This window comes from Petromyzon marinus, chromosome 21 (assembly GCF_048934315.1).
Source record: "Petromyzon marinus isolate PM22_M1 ecotype Great Lakes invasive population chromosome 21, UKy_Petmar_22M1.pri1.0, whole genome shotgun sequence".
NCBI classification, from domain to species: domain Eukaryota; kingdom Metazoa; phylum Chordata; class Hyperoartia; order Petromyzontiformes; family Petromyzontidae; genus Petromyzon; species Petromyzon marinus.
Genome location: NC_133687.1, coordinates 1,034,269 through 1,048,140, shown reverse-complemented (window position 1 = coordinate 1,048,140; position 13,872 = coordinate 1,034,269). Strand labels below are relative to the sequence as shown.

The window sequence follows — 13,872 nt, the reverse complement described above, 5'->3', positions numbered from 1 at the left end:
ACGGACGGACAAACCGAATAATTATGCCTCTGTTTTATAAACATCCGCTTAAAAAAACATTAAATGGAAAATAGGGCCCAAATATTTCCCAGTTTACCAAAAACCTCCGCCTAGATCTGCCCTTGGGGTTTGCGGGTGGGGCCGCTGGCTGCGTGGTCCGCTGAGGGCGCTGCCAGTTGCTGGCAGTCGAGGCCCGAGGGCCCCCCCCCATGCCCGACAGATTTGAGGCGCCGTGGTGGTGAAATGTTAACTACCTCGCCTGGTGTACAATGCGGTTGTGGGTTAGATCCCAAAGCCTGCATAGTAGGAGTTTGGATGTTCTCTTCCCGCGGTCGCGTGGATTTTTCTCCTCCGGTTTCTCCACGTTTAGTACCGACGTGCGTTTAGAGCATTTGGCTGCGGCTAAACATTTCCACACGGATACGCCACTTCGTGGAGCTGTCGTTTGCGGACAGGTCGCTTCTGAAAAAAAGAGCTACATCGCAGCTCAGCGGGCCTCTTTCGGAAACATGAACAACAACTTGGTTTTAATTTCGATATCTACAGTTGTTTGGTGGACTTTGGTGCGCACGTTTTTTTTGCGCTCACATCCTGCACTTGACGGATGATGCAGTTTGTGCAATGTCGTGGCGGGTTTACGTAACGCCGCACTTGAGCTCGATGCGATCCCGAGTTTGACCACCAAGGTCAGCGATTAGCGACGTCACGAGCTCTCGCAGTGCCCGTGGTGGTGGTGCTGGTGGTGGTGGTGCTGGTGGTGGTGCTTGTGGTGGTGCTGGTGGTGGTGGTGGTCGTGGTGGTGCTGGTGGTGGTGGTGGTCGTGGTGGTGGTGGTGCTGGTGGTCGTGGTGGTGGTGGTGCTGGTGGTCGTGGTGGTGGTGCTGGTGGTGGTCGCAGAAGCATGCGGGGCTTGCCAGGAAGCATGGAACAGCACGGCAGAGTTCGCTGTATCCGCGCCCTCTGCTGAGAATCCTGGTGTAGTAAGCACCGCAGCCGATCCCACCATCTTGTGAACAAACTTCAGTATAGAAATCTGTATCAGTATTGGAGGAATCCGATGAGCTGTGAAGCTCTTTTTCACACAAGTCCAGTTGGGGGGCGGGTCAGAACGTTATAACAATACAAAAACACAATAGGAGTGCAAGGTATAGGAAAGGTAAACAAATCACTTTTAGAAAAATATAGAAATAAAACTAAACTTTTCTTACCAGGTAAAGCCTACTGAGTTAGCGTATTTTTCAGAAGCTACCTGGGTCACAAATGAAAGCTCAACAAAGTTGCTTGTGTGGACATTTCTCGTAGCTAAATAATCGAAATAATCCAACTTGACATTTGTGTTTTGTTCACCAATCCTTCTTGATGATCAGCGTGAAGTATGGTCAAACAATCCCCTACGACCCACACGGCATGGCTCGACCCCCATGGTTTTTGGTTTGTATCAGCACTGGACAGCCCGAGTGGCGATACCGTTCATTCAATCAGGCGCCGAGGACAGCCCCTGAGGGGTCCTCGTGTTATTTCAATCAGGCGCCGAGTAACGACCCCATGTGGTCCTCGTGTTTATCCTTAAAATTATCCAATCAGGAGCCGAGTAACGACCCCATGTGGTCCTCGTGTTTATCCTTAAAATTATCCAATCAGGAGCCGCAGGCAGCACAGTTGGTCCACGTGTTATTTTTAATCAGGCGCCGTGAGCAGCGTTAGGGCTCCTAATTAGATGTTCAGGACAGTCCCAGGGGATCCTCCGCATTTATACAATCAGGCACCGAGGACGAACACGTGGGATCCTCATGGTGTTTTACTCAGGCGCCGAGGACAACCACGTGGGGTCCTCGTGGTGTTTTACTCAGGCGCCGAGGACAACCACGTGGGGTCCTCGTGGTGTTTTACTCAGGCGCCGAGGACAACCACGTGGGGTCCTCGTGGTGTTTTACTCAGGCGCCGAGGACAACTGTAACGTCGCCTAAATTTGACTAAACTGTTTAAAACCAAATGGGTAACACAATGTAATCAAATATACTTCTCCGCAATGGGAGCAATCCGTAACGTGTTTACTTTCACTCTTATACTTCCTCTCCAGGCTTCACTCAAACTGCCTTTTCACCCCTTTTCTGTTATCTGCTTTAAACTCCATTGACTGCTTCTATTCTAGATTTAAATTTGTTTCTTCTCACAGCTTAAAGGTCGTGATCTGAGCGTGGCTTTTTTCACTCCAGCGCTGTCCTACCAGACAGTCTCGTCCCTTCACCAGATGAAGGCCGCTTGTGTTGTGGCCGAAACGTCGTGATTTTTGTTATTTTATTTTTTTACCTACGTGACTTTACCCAATAGAACCAAAGAGTATGGATCCATTGACTGGCCCAACTGACAGCTGAGTGGCTGTCAGCCAATCACACCTACGCCACAGACACGACATTGTAGGTTTTGACTTAAAACTTTCGTGACTGCAGGAATTTATATTCTTGCTTTCGGTAAAGTCACGGAGATAGAAAATAAAAATTATGAAATAAATGTGTAAAAAAATGTGAAACTAAAAAACCCACGACGTTTCGATCGCAACACAAGCGGAAGAGGGGGCAAGCCTTAAAATGCAACTGCTTCTAAGGAGAGAGAGGGGGGTAGAGATAGGGGGAGTGAGGGGGGTAGAGATAGGGGGAGAGAGAGGGGGGTAGAGATAGGGGGAGTGAGGGGGGGGGGATCGTGGGAGTGAGGGGGGTAGAGATAGTGGGAGTGAGGGGGGGGGGTAGAGATAGGGGGAGTGAGGGGGTAGAGATAGGGGGAGAGAGAGGGGGGTAGAGATAGTGGGAGTGAGGGGGGGTAGAGATAGGGGGAGTGAGGGGGGTAGAGATAGGGGGAGTGAGGGGGGGTAGAGATAGGGGGAGTGAGGGGGGGTAAAGATAGGGGGAGTGAGGGGGGGTAGAGATAGGGGGAGTGAGGGGGGGTAGAGATAGTGGGAGTGAGGGGGGGTAGAGATAGGGGGAGTGAGGGGGGGTAGAGATAGGGGGAGAGAGAGGGGGGTAGAGATGGTGGGAGCGAGGGGGGTAGAGATAGGGGGAGTGAGGGGGGTAAAGATAGGGGGAGTGAGGGGGTAGAGATAGGGGGAGTGAGGGGGGGTAGAGATAGTGGGAGTGAGGGGGGGTAGAGATAGGGGGAGTGAGGGGGGGTAGAGATAGGGGGAGAGATAGTGGGAGTGAGGGGGGGTAGAGATAGGGGGAGTGAGGGGGTAGAGATAGGAGGAGTGAGGGGGGTAGAGATAGTGGGAGTGAGGGGGGGTAGAGATAGGGGGAGTGAGGGGGGGTAGAGATAGGGGGAGAGATAGTGGGAGTGAGGGGGGGTAGAGATAGGGGGAGTGAGGGGGGGTAGAGATAGGGGGAGTGAGGGGGGTAGAGATAGGGAGGGGGTAGAGATAGGGGGAGAGAGAGGGGGTAGAGATAGGGGGAGTGAGGGGGGTAGAGATAGTGGGAGTGAGGGGGGTAGAGATAGGGGGAGTGAGGGGGGGTAGAGATAGGGGGAGTGAGGGGGGTAGAGATAGGGGGAGTGAGGGGGGGGGTAGAGATAGGGGGAGTGAGGGGGGGGTAGAGATAGGGGGAGTGAGGGGGGGGTAGAGATAGGGGGAGTGAGGGGGGGGTAGAGATAGTGGGAGTGAGGGGGGGTAGAGATAGGGGAAGTGAGGGGGGTAGAGATAGTGGGAGTGAGGGGGGGTAGAGATAGGGGAGTGAGGGGGGTTAGAGATAGTGGGAGTGAGGGGGGGTAGAGATAGTGGGAGTGAGGGGGGGTAGAGATAGGGGGAGAGAGGGGGGTAGAGATAGTGGGAGTGAGGGGGGGGTGAGATAGGGGGAGTGAGGGGGGTAGAGATAGGGGGAGTGAGGGGGGGTAGAGATAGGGGGAGTGAGGGGGGGGTAAAGATAGTGGGAGTGAGGGGGGTAGAGATAGGGGGAGTGAGGGGGGGTAGAGATAGGGGGAGTGAAGGGGGGTAGAGATAGGGGGAGTGAGGGGGGGGTAGAGATAGGGGGGTAGAGATAGGGGAGAGAGAGGGGGGTAGAGATAGGGGGAGTGAGGGGGGGTAGAGATAGTGGGAGTGAGGGGGGTAGAGATAGGGGGAGTGAGGGGGGGGTAGAGATAGGGGGAGTGAGGGGGGGGTAGAGATATGGGGAGTGAGGGGGTAGAGATAGTGGGAGTGAGGGGAGGGTAGAGATAGGGGGAGTGAGGGGGGGGTAGAGATGGGGGGAGTGAGGGGGGGTAGAGATGGGGGGGGAGGCATTGCACCTCGCTACACACATCCACACTGCTGAGGTTGACAAGAAAACACAAATAAAGTCTTGACCTAAAGTGGGAGATGACATCTTTCCAATGAATGCTGACTTCATGACAATCGTCTCGGTTGAAATTGTGTCTGTATATATGAATGGCTTCGTGAACGAATCTTTGTTGATCGCCAGTCGGCTTGCAACGTACCATCTTCTTAGATAAATACATTTCATGTGAGCCAGCCGCATTAAAGTAATGATCAGCCACGGCAGAAGTATTGGTCCTGCCATGTTTCAGATCTGCCTTATGTTCACGAACACGGTCCGAGACATGTCGTTTAGTTTCCCCAATGTAACTGCTGTCACAGATACAGCTTAGTTTGTAGACGCCAGGGTACTGTATGTCCGGAATCACATCTTTTACAGACGGAACCAGATCACGGATTTTATGTAATGTGTTGAATCGGACCTGGATCTTGTGTTTGTTCAAGATTTTGGAAATATTTTTGGTTATCCCTACGACGTAAGACAAATTGATGGTTTTGATTGGATCTTCAGATGGCTCTTTTCTCACGGTTGGGGTGGTGGCTTTGCGGATTGTTTAGTCAGAATATCCATTCACCTTGAGAGCCCGGTGTACGTGTTTGAGGTCACTGGTCAGGTGTTCATGGTCGGAGATACATTGAGCTCTATGGTGTAGCGTTTTGATGAGGGAATTCTTCTGGGATGGATGGTGGTGGGAATCAGGTTTTAGGTCGGCGTCTGTATGGGTTACTTTCCTGTAGACAGAGTGGCTCATTGAGCCATCTGGTCTCTTTTTGATTAAGACATCCAAGAAAGGTAGCATGCCATCCTTTTCTACCTCCATTGTGAATTTGATTGCTGGGTGTATGGAATTTATGTGGTTGAGGAATTGTTTCAGAGCCGGTCGGCCATGTGGCCAGATGACAAACGTGTCATCCACGTACCTCTTCCACAAGGATGGGCGTAGAGAGGATGCCTGGATGGCGTCCGTCTCAAATTTTTCCATGAAATTGTAGGCCACAACCGGAGATAAGGAAGAACCCATTTGGGGTGCCTTCAGTTTGTAGAATGTCCCATTCCAGGTGAAGTATGTATTGGTGATGCAGTGTCTCACCAGGGCAGGTACATCAGCATTCAGTCCTTGTTGGGCCAAATCTTCATTTATCGCAATAGTATAGAGCACAGGAACTTTGGTGAACAAACTACATCGAAACTAACGAGCAAATCACCTGGGGACAGTGAGATGTCTTTAATTTACGATACCAGGTGAGCTGAATAACAACAGAAGAGGTGGTCTTACCAGTGAATGGCTGCAAGGTCTCATGTATCGGGCTAGTTTGTAGGTGGGTGAGCCAATGGTGGAGACGATGAGACGAAGGGGTGTGCCTTCTTCATGGATTTTTAGTAAGCCATATAGTCTGGGTGGTCTAGCAGCAGAAGGTTTTAAGGAAAACCGTTTGGTCTGTTCAATTAATGAAGCTGAATCAGGGATGATACTGTTCATTTTTGTAACGAAGCTGTTGGTGGGATCTCTTTAAATTTTTGTGTAGCTACCATCATTAAGTAGATCCTGAATTTTGTTATTGTACGCGTTTTTGTCCATGATGACCATGGCATTGCCCTTGTCGGCTGAGAGGATGACGATATCTTCCCTCTTTTTTAATTGAGATAACTCAAAGCGCTCCTACTTACTGATGTTGCTAACTGGTATCTTAGCGCTTTTGAGAGTTGCAGCGATCTCAGATCTTGTCACGTCTGCAGCAATGTGTCCCAAACTTTTAAGTGCTACATCGACCTGAGCAATAATGTCATCCACTGGTATGTGTTTGGGGGTGACTGCAACGTTCAATCCTCTGGCCAAAACCGACTTTAGACCATCGGAAATTGGGCTATTACTCAGATTAATAACAACCTTGTCAACGTCTAACTTTTCAACATGTGGATCTGGTTTCTTCTTGGAAAGAATATTGAATTTGGAAATCAGATTATCTTTACATTTAGCTGACATTGTAGCGGCTGATGAAGCGGTCATGTTATCTACATGTTCCCAATCAGATGTAGACAGGACCAATACTTCTGCCATGGCTGATCATTACTTTAATGCGGCTGGCTCACGTGAAATTGATTTCTCTAAGACGATAGTACTTTGCAAGCCAACTGGCTATCAATAAAGATTTGTTCACGAAGCCATCCATATATACAGACACAATTTCAACCGAGACGACGGCTATAAACTCAAAAATCATTGGAAAGATGTCATCAACCACTTTACGTCATGACTTGATTTGTGTTTTCTTACCGTCAGTAGTGTAGATGTGTGTAGCGAGGTACAATGCCCCCCCTATCTCTACCCCCTCCCTCTCTCTCCCCCTATCTCTACCCCCTTCCTCCCCCCATTGTCTACTCCTACATTAGCACTGGCTGGCTGGCTGCCCCACCCATGCTGTTTATGCCACACAGCATCTCCTCCTACCAACTCCCCCATTGTCTACTCCTACATGAGCACTGGCTGACTGGCTGCCCCACCCATGCTGTTTACACCACACAGCTCTCCTCCTCCCAACTCTCGTCTCCTGCCCACTCACTTTGGAAACCCTTATAAGCAGTTGAATTTGGAGGCATGTCCCCTCTTTTCTCTCCACCTCAAGACCGCTAAAAGCAAAAAACGTCATGGGTTTTTTGCTTTTATTATTTTTAATTGATTTTTTATTTTATAAAAATATATATATTTTTTTCCTGCCTCAGCAGCTCTCCCGCTATATTTTCACCTGATGACAATTGCTTGTGTAGTGGATACAAATGGAAGGAGGCTTTTCTGGAGGCAACACGTTTATTATTCAATAACGAAACAGCTTAACACAAAGGGGTTGCAGCCCCTTTTACCCGATATCCTAAGGAGGTATGTCCGGCTTTTATACACAGTCCCAGCTCACTCCGCCCCTAGCCACACCTTCCTTCTGGAATGTTCCCGAGGGACCTGGAGTGTGACGTCATCCCCCCCAGTCCCCTTCTTGGGGTCTGGGGTCCGCACCCCTGGTCACGATGCTCCCCGGGGATTACCTTGGCCCAATGGCCCGACTTCATCTACCTTGCCGGCTCAGACTCCCTTCCGCCCCCTGTTGACACGGAACCGGTACTACTGGCTATGAGTAGTGGCGATCGCGCCCAACAATGCCACTACATTACCCCCCCCCCCACCTCGTAGCATCCAGCTGTCCCGGCTGCCAACTCTCCCCACAAGAACATGGCAATAACATAACGAAAGTACGTGTGCCTCAACATCAACAACATCAAGAATAACCCGACAAATACCCCAGCCCACCTGTACAAAATTACACTATATAGAAACATACAAAAATGGTGCCCGCGCGACCGCACACGTCACCCCACCCAGCACACGCGCAAGCCAAGGAAACAACAACTTGTCCGACCATCCGCAAGACAGGTAAGGAAGGCCACCGACCGAGACAATTCGGCGGACGTGAAGGTAAGTGCGCGGTGTGGTGCATGTGAGAATGTGGGGGGGGGGGTCACGAAAACCGTGGAGTCTTAGAGTGGGTGCGCGTTGCAGGACCATCATACGAGTCAGCAGGGTTCGGTGGTGGGTCGGCAGAGACCGGCCCAGCCTGAGGGACATCCGGCCCGGCGGGTGAGCGCTCGTTGACGGGAGCGGCCAGCGTGGATGGCCCTGGAGGACTCATTTCTGCGGCATCTGGGGGTGAAACAACACGACTGCGGAGGGTTACGCACCATGGACACGCAACGCGGCTCATCGGACACATCACGCACTTGGCCCCCACGATGTGTAGGTCAAGCGGAAGAGTGTGGCGCGACAAAGGGTTTGAGGCGCAACGGGCGGACGTACCAACACCGTCTGCCCCACTGTACTTTAACACACTGGGGGCGAACGACCTGGATGATGTCGACAGGGCCCCTCCAGGGCCCCTCCAGGGCCTGAGCAATTTCAGCGACGTCGCCAACGGCACCTGGGGGCAATGGAGCCAGGCCCTGTCCCCTTTTGCCCACGCATGTCCGGACGCACGAAGGCCCCGCAACCGCTCGTTGGCCAATTGCCGTGAGCCAGAATTTATCTTCGCGGCCTCCCGTGCTTCGGTCAACTTCTGAAGATTAAACCGCATGTAGTCAGTTATTTTAGACTTCGAGGCGGCCGGTTTAATGCAGAGGGGTTAACGTCCCTGCTGTACATCAAGTAAAACGGTGAGTATCCGGTTGCTGCATGAGGTGCCATCCTGTATGCGGACAGAACCCTGGGGATCTGTAGATCCCAATCAAGCTGTGATTCGCTCACCTGATGGCACAGCATGGAGGTGAGCATTCTATGCAGGCTCTCAACCATACCGTCCGTCTGTGGGTGATATGGCGAGGTACGAATTTTCTGCGTGCCCAGCATGTTGCACACGTCCCGCAGCAAGGTGGATAAAAAATGTTTCCCTGGTTGGTCAGCAGCCGTTTGGGAGCACCTTTGTCCAGAACATAGCCTTGGACAAAGGCCTCGACGATGGTTGCTGCCGACTGGTTGGGAAGCGGCCAGGCCATAGGCCAGTGTGTGAAATACTCCACCCTAACCAGCAGGTACTTGTTACCTCGGGGAGTGGCAGGAAAGGGTCCTAGGATGTCAAAGGCGACAAGCTCATTAATGCCGGACACTTGAATGAACTGCAAGGGCAGGCAAGACAGCCGAGCTGGCGGCTTTCACCGTGCGCATTGGGTGCAGCCCTGCAGCAAGTCAGCCACATCCCTTTCCATGCCCGGCCAGAAGAAGTCGGGCTGGAGCATAGCAAGGGTTTTGTGCACCCTTAAGTGTAATAGGTGCTCGTGGGCAGCCCAAACAGCCTTGCCCCGCAGGGCAGTGGGCACAACAATTTTGTATTGGTGCAAGCTGCCGTCCCACATCATTAAGAGGCTGTCGCGCAGGACGAAGGATGCGAAGACCTCGTGACTACTACCACCTCTTGACTGTCCGGCGCGATGACGTAACTTAATGAGGGACATATCCTCCATTTGGAGGTGGCCCCAATCATTGAGGTTCAGGCCAAGCATCGCATCCCGTGCGACCGTCCCATCAGGTTCCCCTGAGGGGCTCACCCCAGAGGGAACCACCTCGGCCGCTGCAGCATGGGGCGGGGGCGAGCTATCAGCTGGCTGCCTGCAGCGCCCCGAGCCAAGGAAACATACACACTTTTCGCCTGTCGGCAGACGCGACAAAGCATCGCCATTAGAGTGTTGGGTGCCCTTACGGTAAGTAAGAGTAAACACATAGTCCTGGAGGACCTCCCACCAGCAAGAGAGTTGACCGGATGGCTGGTCAACTCGTAACGCTTATTGTAGTGCCGCGTGGTCGGAGTGCACGGTGAAATTCCTGCCGTACAAATATGGCTGGTACTGTTGGACAAAGAATACAATGGCCAACAGCTCACGGCGAGTAACGCAATAGCGTTGCTCCACCGGAGACAACACCCTGCTGCCATATGCAATCACGCGTTCGACCCCGTTGATGACCTGTGACAACACCCCGCCAATGCCGGTGTTGCTGTCATCCGTGTCGAGAATGAATGGCACGGAAAAGTTGTGGTAACATAGGGGAGGGGCATTCACCAAGGCGTCGCGCAGCGAGTTAAATGCGGCCTCCTCCTCCTGTCCCCAATGGAACTTCATCCCTTTGGCTGTCAGTGCATGGAGGGGCTTGGCAATGGACGCAAAACCAGGCACGAAGCGTCGATAGTAAGATGCGAAGCCAATAAAGTCCGTACTTCCCCCACAGATGTGGGGGTTAGCCACGTACGAACACAATTTGTTTTCTGCGGATCAGTGGCAATGCCCGACTGGCTGACAATGTGTCCAAGGTAACGCACCGATCCCCATAAGAGGTGGAATTTTTGTGGTTTAAATTTAAGATTTGTTACTCGCATTTTAACAAAAACAGCCCTCAAGCGTTCCAGGTGTTCCTCGAAAGTGCGGCTGAAGACAATAATGTCATCTAAATATATCAGGCATGAGTCCCATTGGAGCCCAGCAAGAACCAGTTCCATCAACCCCTGGAATGTTGCTGGGACCGAGTGGAGACCCATGGGCAGCCGGTTAAATTCAACAAGGCCCTGCGGCATACGGAAAGCGGTCTTAGGTTTTGATGCCTCGTCGAGGGGCAATTCCCAAAAACCGGACAAAAGGTCTAGTGTTGAAAAGTAATGTGCCCCCGCTAAGGTATCCAGCGACTCGTCCATACGAGGAAGTGGATATGCGTCAGCCACCGAAATTTTATTGAGCTTACGGAAATCGACACAAAACCTTAAGCTGCCATCATGCTTCTTTGCGAGGACAATTGGAACCCCCCATGGGCTGGTGGATGGGGAAATTATGTCCACAGCTAACATGTCATTGACGGCCAACCTGACATGTTCTTTCTCAGCCGGGCTCAAGCAGAACGGTTTCTGCCGGATGAGAGCGACGTCACTCGTGACGATATTATGGTTCAGCAATTTAGTACACCCAATGTCAAATTTAGTTTTACTAAAAACATCGGAAAATTCCCGTAATAGCACGCACAATGTACCTCTCTGGGAATTGGACAGGTTGCCAGCCGCCGAGCAAAGTGAGTCCAACCATCGTTCATCGAGGTTAGAGTGCGGTTGCGATCGAGGTACGGCTCCAACCTGGCCTACAACCGAATCTGCCTGGAGCGCCGGCGTCACGTGAGCGAGCACAGTACTTTGCGGTATGACGGTCGTTCGCAACCCGACATTCAAGACTTGGATGAAGGGATCCCGGTCCCCAGATACCAGAGTCTGTGCACCCCCAAACCGCAGTATTTGAAGGACCCAACAGGACACCCCCGCCGTCGCCCCCGAATCAAGAGGTTTCCGTAGCCGAAGGGGAACCAACATCTGCGCACCCGGCGGAATGCGCACCGTTCAGGACATCAACACCTGAACGGTAGCGCAGGCCGTGCGCAACCGAGTGGGGGATGCAGGAATGCCATACGTCGACCAGAGGGCAGTTCGATACAGCCCTGGTCGATAATAATTTTTATAGGCATTTTGCCCAGGAAATCTGTTCCCAATAAGCACTGAACAGCGATGGACGAGGAAACTAGAATGGGGCCCGCCAATTTGACATCGCTGATACAAATCTGAGCATAAATCTGGCCAATTATGCCCAGCGACCCTCCATTAGCGGCGAAACATGGGACATCAATTTGCGGCGCGCAAAATACATCCTAGGGCATGCATCGCGCTGCGGAAGGCGAGGGGAGTTTCCGACTCACCCTTCTTCCAAGCAGCGTACCGGTGTTGCGTGTCCGATGGTGGGCCACAGATGTCGGCCATTTGTTGGAGTGCCCGCTGCAGCGTAGATCGATCCTCCTGTGGAATCGTGATGAGAGCAGAAAGGGCATCGACATCCAGGGAGGCCGGGAGCGCCCGTAGCACCTCTTCCTCCGTCCACCCCGCCATCTCGCGATGTGAGAGGAAGCAGCGCTGAAAGGCCGCCCAGTCGCCTCCCGCCGCAGAGAACTGACGGGCAGGCATTGGTGGATGTCCGGCACGCATCCCCGGGGCAGATGCTCTTCATCACTTTTGGCAGGAAGTGCCATGATGGCGGTCCCTTGCGCCGCTGATGACGCGGCGATCGCTGATTGGCGCGAACCACGACCGGAAGTGACGCATGTCCCATGATGCTCTTGGCTTCCGGCGGAAACCCCCCTAACTTTGGCGGGAGATTAGAAATCTTGGGCGGGAATTCCAGAACCGGCGGCGGCAACGGCAGTCGCCTGCAGGCCCGCTCCGCCCTCCTCCGCTGTCGGCTCCCCACAATGAATCTCATCGAGGATGGAGGCCGCGGTGTGCAGGAGTTCGGCGAGGCAGGAGTCCGCCGCCCGAAGCGCTCTCCCCGACTGTGGTGACCCGCCAGGTGACCAGGCAGACTGCAGCTCGGCCGGCAACGCTTCATCCCCTTCAGCCGGAGTTGTCAACCCCGGGGCAGCTGCACCATCTTCTTCTTCATCCTGAGCCCTGGTGCGTATCTTCCTCCTTGTTTCCATGCTAACTAATATATGGCCACTTCTGTCACCAATTGTAGTGGGTACAAATGGAAGGAGGCTTCTCTGGAGGCAACATGTTTATTATTCAATAACGATACAGCTTAACACAGAGGGGTTATGGCCCCTTTCACCCGCTATCCTAAGGAGGTATGTCATCGTCACTAGCGTGCCCTACACACTGGGAAAGCTGTCCGCTAAGGTTCCTCCGGCTAGCGGGACCTAGGGAGGCGAACCTAACCCGACCCAGCCAAGGTCCTCGGGTCCTATCCACGGGGCTGCTCGGACCCAACCCAGCCAAGGTCCTTGGGTCCGGTCCCCGGCTCCAGGTCTTCCAGGTGGCTTCTTGAGTCTTCGAGTGGACAACAACTGCCGGGCCCGTTCAGGGACCCGGCTTTTTACAGTCTCAGCTCACTCCGCCCCTAGCCACACCTTCCTTCTGGAATCTTCCCGAGGGACCTGGAGTGTGACGTCATCCCCCAGCCCCCTTCTTGTGGTCCGCACCCCTGATTATGATGCTCCCGGGGGATTACCTTGGCCCAACGGCCCCACTTCATCCACCTCGCCGGCTCAGCCTTCCTTCCGCTCCCTGTTGACACGGGGCCGGTACTACCGGCTATGAGGAGTGGCGATCGCGCCCAACAATTCCACTCCACGTGTGTTGCGACCGAAACCTCGTGATATTGTTATTATTTTATTAATTGTAATATTTCTTTCTATCTACGTGGCTTTACCGAAAGACCCAAAGAATATGAATTCCTGCAGTCACGAAAGCTGTAAGTCTTCATTTTATTATTTACGTTTTTTAAATTTTATATCTACGTGACTTTACTGAAAGAATCAAGAATACGCTGTGTGGGGCGGGGCTCTGTCCAGTGGCGCCTGTTAACGTTCACATTCAGCACCATCCTGTATGAGATAGCCTCTCAATTCCTTTATACACGAGGAAGTATCTTCATAACGATTGTTTCGCTACACAACCACGTGGGGTCCTCGTGGTATTTTACTCAGGCGCGGAGGACGACTACGTATAGGGTTCTCGTGTTTTACACAGGCGCCAAAGGCGACTACGTGGGGTCCTCCGTGGTCTTTTACCTAGGCGCGGAGGACTACTACATGGGGTCCTCGTGGTATTTTACTCAGGCGTCGAAGGCGACCACGCAGAGTCCTCGTGGTATTTTAACTCAGGCGCCGAGGGCGACTATGTGGGGTCCTCGTGATTCTTTTTCTCAGGCGTCGAGGGCGACCACGCGGAGTCCTCGTGGTATTTTAACTCAGGCGCCGAGGGCGACTATGTAGGGTCCTCGTGATTCTTTTTCTCAGGCGTCGAGGGCGACCACGCGGGGTCCTCGTGGTATTTTAACTCAGGCGCCGAGGGCGACTATTTGGGGTCCTCGTGATATTTTTCTCAGGCGCCAAGGGCGATTACGCGGGGTCCTCGTGGTATTTTAACTCAGGCGCCATAGGCGACTATGCTTGGGTCCTCGTGGTATTTTAACTCAGGCGCCGAGGGCAACTATGGCGGTTTGAGTTGGAGCCGGGGTCCCGA

The 13,872-nt window shown here is 52.8% G+C and overlaps 1 long non-coding RNA gene across 1 annotated transcript; it reads right to left on the bottom strand.

Moving 5' to 3' along the window:
- Positions 1 to 7,081: 7,081 nt before the first annotated feature.
- On the bottom strand, positions 7,082 to 13,579 carry LOC116944683 (uncharacterized). Its single transcript, XR_012942485.1, has 2 exons — positions 11,553 to 13,579; positions 7,082 to 8,002 (listed from the first exon to the last, which is right to left on the bottom strand). It is a non-coding gene; the product is annotated as an uncharacterized LOC116944683 (long non-coding RNA).
- Positions 13,580 to 13,872: the final 293 nt, after the last annotated feature.